Below are 6,145 nucleotides of genomic sequence, written 5' to 3'. Positions count from 1 at the left end.
AGCACTGGATAAGGAGTATTTACTTTTCAACTGATTTCATACAGAGCAAAGGTGCAAAATCCAGAGCTGGATGTTTTCAACTAACACTTTCTTTTCTTTTTCTTTTTCTTGGTATGTGTGTTTGTTGAAAAAGTCTTAAATCTAATTTTGGGTGTTGCTCGACCGGTCGTGGGTCAACCACGACTGATCGTGGGAGCCGCTCAACTAGTCGAGCATTGCTCGACTCAAAGTCCAGCAACTTGGGATTTTTGGTGTCCGGGCTACTCGACCGGTCGTGGGGATGTCTCGACCAGTCGAAGGGGTCCTACGACCAGTTGTAGCCTCGGCTCGACTAGTCATAGTTACGCAGATTCATTTCTGAATCTGATGCGGACTGCGAAAATTTGAGTCAGTCTTTCGCAAGGTGCGAAAAGAAGTTACCTAAACTATAAATAGGGGTCCCTAGGGCTTTTCTAGAGATAATGGGGAAATTATTCTAAAGCATTCTAAAGGGTTCTAAAATTATTAAAAGGGCGTAGCAAGGGTGAGATTCGAGGTTGTTCGAATCGGGTAAGTCATCTCTCTTGTAATTTTCTCTTCATAGTGGATTTCTATCGCTTTGTGTCGTGGTTTTTTCCTACAAGAGTTTTCCACGTTAAATCTTTGCGTTCTTCTGTGATTACGTGTTACTATTGAATTGCTATCCTAGATCTAGATCTGTGTGATTCCCCAGCCCAAACCCCCAACAGTGTTGACATGTATTCTGCATTTTGTAGATTGTTATATACCGTTCTGTGCCTCTAGCACCTTATAATTATTTTTTTTCCTTTTTTGGGGCTGATACTTGACACGCTAAAGGCAGAAGCACAAGCTTGGTTGATATTTTCATATGTACTAATAAATTGCAATATTGGATATAAAGATCTAGCATACCCAATTGGTAACTATGTTGTGTTGTAATGGGAAAAAAAGGATAAATGCATCTATCTCCAGGAAAGAAGATATGGAAAAACCCTCTCATGTGTCTTGGTACAAGTTCATACTGTTCAACAGTGAGATTTAGGTGTGATTAATTGATTAATGAGAATTTTGAATTCAAAACTGAAGTAGAAATAATTTTACAAATTCTTAAAAACCCAATTTCCTAGAAAGGCATGGTAGCTTGTTTCTTTATCCTGTTTATATTAATATCATCATCATAGCTCTTCTCCCAACAATTTCTTTTTGGTTCTCCTAAGTTGTGTTAGATTTGGATCTGATGTCATTTTAATAACTGGCCCTTTCTATACATAATGCGATACCTTGATGTCATCCATCATTTCTGATCAGACGCCTATTTGCTCTCTTATGGTCAAGATCTTTACCAATCAAAGCAAGTGAGAGATAAGCAAATTGCTCGCATACTTGGAAAGGTATGTTTGACATGTTCTTCTCATTTAAAAATATTAAATCTTTATGAACGTTTGGTGCATAGGGATCATGATTCTCATGCAATGTTGGTGCACTTTCTCTTTGGCAAATAGCTGAAAAATTCTATCATGAATAAAGCACAATTGCCAGAATTTTATGGTCCAATTTTATTTGATAATTGCCAATATAATGCTGTAAAATGTATTTTATATATGCAGGCACCAACAATTGCAGCAGCGGCATACTGTTGATGGGTTTGCATGTCTTTATCTCAGAATCATTTAAGTCATCAACCATTGTCTTTTTCTCATTCTAGCATGAATTGCTGATTGGGTTTGCATGTCTTTATCTCCAAAGCTCTCATCCTTGGATATGGACTCTATAACTTCATCAAAGTACTGTCTTTCACCATCAGAAGCTTCCATGGTAGATTGAAATGGAAGGACCCTCAGAATAGGTAAAAAAACCATGACAAGGGTTCGAACTGTTTCGCATTCGATATTTAGCCATCTGCATCTTGTGTGACGTATATCATGTTTTCAATGCCTTGCTTGAAAAATGCAGTTGTGTAGTGCCTATTCCTTCATAGCATAATGAAATTGGTTTGTATGTTTTTGAAACTAAATATAAACATAAATAGGAATGTTTCATCTATGTAGTTCGTAGCTACTTGTTTTTTGGATGCTTCCATTGTTGTAATTTCCTTGCACATGCAAACAAATGCTTGAAAGAATTATTCTTTTCATTAGCTGTGCAGATCCATATATTTGCTTGTATTGTAGCTACTTTTAATGGTTGACTAAAATAAAATTTTCAAACTACAGGCAATGTAGGATCTAGAAATTCAGAACATTCAATCTGACCCCATCCTGTGTGCAATATCAAACTACAGGTTTTTGCCCATAAAAGATAACCTGAGGAGAAGGGAAATTAACGGAGAAGTGCAAGTTATTATAAGAAGAGAGAGATAGCTATGAAAATGGGAGAAGATCATATTGCTAATGGAATCTAATTTCAAAGAATCCCAAAATCAAGGGAACTCTAAGAGCATGACTATTGAAGATGTGACAAATGAGTGCAAACTAATTGGCAGGGCATGGGACGACGTCACCTTTTATTCTTTTTTTTTTTTCCCTTTTAATGAGAAAGATATGCTTTATGGCTACAAATTTTTAGAAGCCTTAAATTCTATGGCTATGGATTTAACCTGTAGCTTTTGGCCATTTTTCTGAAAAAACTAACGATTTAGGGGCGTCCAGCACAACCACGGGTAAAGTCCCTGATTGCCAGTGGAGGCTTTACCAACGCCACTTTTACCAATGGTTACATGACCACCAGTAAAGCCTTTACCGACAGTTTTCGTATAGTGTGTGACCCAAGATTTTAAGACCAATGGTATGGTGATCTAGACTATTGATATGATGGGCGTTACTGCAGTTATATTATTAAAATATTCAAGTTCAGCAAAATAACAAAATGCCCTTAGGTAATTCAGTAGGCAGATACAGATGTTAGCACATCTGTATCTGGCCCACTTAGAAGTTAGGTAATTGGGTAATCATGTAAAATTTATAAATAAGGTAAAATCAGGAAAAAAGTCTAATGCAGAGATGAACGTGATGAGGTCGATCACTGTCTTCCTCAAGGATAACTACTCTAAATCTATGGAGCTTCTTTGAATTCCACACAAAAATTCCTCGAATACACGATGAAAAAATAGGAAAGAATAGAAATAAACTCTAATAAATTCAAAGTTTCATCTATAGATGATAAAAATAAATTAATAACCCTCTAAATAGTGATACCAAACCTTGGAAGAAGTTTCAAAATCAAACTCTAACTCAAACTCCCTAAAATTTGTGGCTTACTATAAATAATAAACTTACTATTTATACATGGACATGATTCCTATTAGACTTCATGGTTTTCGGCCAAAAATAGTAAGTGTCCTATTTGACTTAACCATGTTTATTCTCCAAATTTTTCTAAGAACTTTTCATGTTGGACAACTTAATAGATCAAAAGTTATGATCAAACTAAAACTTATCATAGTAAAAACAGAATTAAAAATGGATTTTCGACCATCAATCTAATGGGATCTCACAAATTCAGCATGGGAAATCCAACCTAGCTAGGTTGGTTGGCTAAAGTAGCTTCTCCTACCCCAAAATCACATATGGTATGTTGAGTAACTCATTCCGGTCTGCGAGATACACCTATTGTAAGGTTTTGACGGTCCGGATGTTGGGATTTTGGCCTGCGGAATCACACAGATCTAGATCTAGGATAGCATTCCAATGGCACCAAGCATATAAGAGAACACGTAGATTTAACATGAAAAACCCTTGCGGGAAAAAACTACGGCACAAAATGACAAAATTCCATTATGAAAGCATCAATTACAAAGAGAGAGGACTTACCCGATTCGAACAACCTCGAATCTCACCCTTACTAAATCCTTTGATAACCCTAAAACCCTTTAAAATACCTTTAAGAAGCCTTAGAATACTTTAGAATAGCCCTAGGGACCCCTATTTATAGTTTAGGAAACTCCACTTACGCACCTAGTCCAGAAAAGTCCGGAAACCGCCTCAAATTTATGCAGTCCACACAGGATCTGCGTAACCTCGACTAGTCGAGCCGAGGCCTCGACTAGTCGAGGGACCCCCTCGACCAATCGAGCCATCCCCTCGACTAATCGAGCCATCCACTCGACCAGTCGAGCAGCCCGGACACCAAAAACCCAAGTCACTGGACTTTGAGTCGAACAGCCTTCGGCTAGTCAAGTGGCCCACTCGACCGGTCGAGCAGCACAGTTTTAAGGCATCTGTCAACAATCTCCACCATGCCTTCAATCTTCAACTATGTAGCTTATTGACATCTTCTCTTATCTCTGCATCACATTATAGCTTCTCATACATACTCCGTCATTCTTTTCCGCTATTGCCAAGTCTAGAGAAGTTATACAGAACTTGAACTTCTCTGCAGGAATGATCTAGGTGAGTATGTGATCAAAGTCCACGTGCTTAACCACCTTTGATCCTATTTCTCAAAAGGAAAGACGCAATCTTCTCACTATCTCACCGTTATCCAATATTGCTTACCGGGGTACTTACTCACAACATTGATAGCCTATGAAATAACTGGTCTAATCCAGACCATGGTATACACTACCAACCGCATTCGAATAAGGCTCATAAGATATCCTACTTTTCCTCATCTGTTTTGGGACATGTCTTGAGGAAAACTTGAGGAGAGACGCGTAGGAAATGCTCTCCGGCTTTGTCTGGTTCATCACATACTTGATCAATACCTACACATGGTATTCTACCTGAGATAACCAAAGCCTATTCCTCTTTTAGTCTCAATGCCGAGAACCATCTTTGCAGCTCGCTAATCCTTCATCCTGAATGTTCCACTTAACTGAGTCTTCAGTATATTGATTTCAGACATATCATAATTGGTGATCTACATTGCATCAATTCCTAACTCACCATGAAGGAATTAAACCACTACCTAGGCGACAGGTCGAACCACGACCTCACGCAAAGTCTTTTCTCAGCCCCTTTTCGAACTTTTCTGGTTGCTTCATGTAGATCTGCTGATCACTTTCCCTTGCAGAAGTGCAAACTCTACATCCATCCTTTCAGCTTAAAATCACATTAACTAACCAGCGCCAATCACAGATCTAATAGACACCTGCTATACCGTCGGCTCGAATATCTCTGAGAAGCCGATCCCTTCTATCTGAGCATAACCCTTCACTACTTACCTCGCCCTATATCTATATTTATCCTCCTGAAGATCCACCTGCATCCAACCGCTTTCTGGCCCACTGGAAGTTCCACCCGCTCCCATATGTCTGTTTGGTACAACGAATCTATCACATCGCCCATAGTCACCTTTCACTTTTCAGCACTAGAATCAACTAAAGCCATCTAAATAGAAGATAAATCCCTTGTGATATTGGAGTCGTCCATGTAGCTCACCGATATCCTGCGATCATGCCGTATGATTCTTCTCATAGGTGGCTGCTCCACCTGCTCTGTATCCCTATCCGCAAGTCTCAGCCTTCCTGCCCTACCCACTCATGTGGCCATGCCTAACATGCCACACACATGCAGAGGTGGAATCCGCTACATCCACTGTAACTCCACCTTTTAAAGTACTCCCGATCAGCCTGTACAAGTTACCGAGTCGTTGCGCTTTCATGATTACCCGTGCTACCTTAGATACTTTAAGAGCACCATCAATACCTATGAACTTGCAGCCCATTGCCTCAAGTACACCAAGAGAAATCAGATTCTGCTTCAAATCAGGAACGTGTCTGACATCAGTCAAGGTACGCTCTACCCCATCAAACATCTTGATGTGCACCGTACTAATAGCCACAACATTACAGATAAAGCCATTGCCCATAAACACCTGTCCACCATCGCACTCCTTATAACTAGCGAACCAACTCCGATGAGAAATCATGTAAAAATATGCCCTGTGTCTAGCATCCACTCGTCCTTACGATCATCGTATGGTTGTCTGATAGTAGACATAGACAAAACATTACCATCACATCCACTCGATCCATCAGACGTGACAGCATTGGCCTCCCTATATGAAGCCTTAGAATTTTCTCTCTTTGATTTAGGATTTTCACAATCCTTCTTCACATGTCCTTCCTTTCCACAATTCCAGCAGTTTACCTTTCCCTTGCCCTTAGATTTGAATCTAGAACCTGTACCTTATTCAAAATTCCTAT

General features: G+C 39.4%; 1 long non-coding RNA gene across 1 annotated transcript; it reads left to right on the top strand.

Annotated features, from left to right (window-relative positions):
- The first annotated feature begins 1,046 nt into the window (after nt 1-1,046).
- LOC131256242 (uncharacterized) lies at nt 1,047-1,844 on the top strand. Its single transcript, XR_009176696.1, has 3 exons — nt 1,047-1,391; nt 1,608-1,643; nt 1,747-1,844. It is a non-coding gene; the product is annotated as an uncharacterized LOC131256242 (long non-coding RNA).
- Nucleotides 1,845-6,145: the final 4,301 nt, after the last annotated feature.

The sequence above is a fragment of the Magnolia sinica genome, chromosome 9, assembly GCF_029962835.1.
Source record: "Magnolia sinica isolate HGM2019 chromosome 9, MsV1, whole genome shotgun sequence".
In the NCBI taxonomy this organism is placed as follows: domain Eukaryota; kingdom Viridiplantae; phylum Streptophyta; class Magnoliopsida; order Magnoliales; family Magnoliaceae; genus Magnolia; species Magnolia sinica.
The sequence above is the reverse complement of the archived record's forward strand: the minus strand, read 5'-3'. Positions and strand labels throughout refer to the sequence as shown.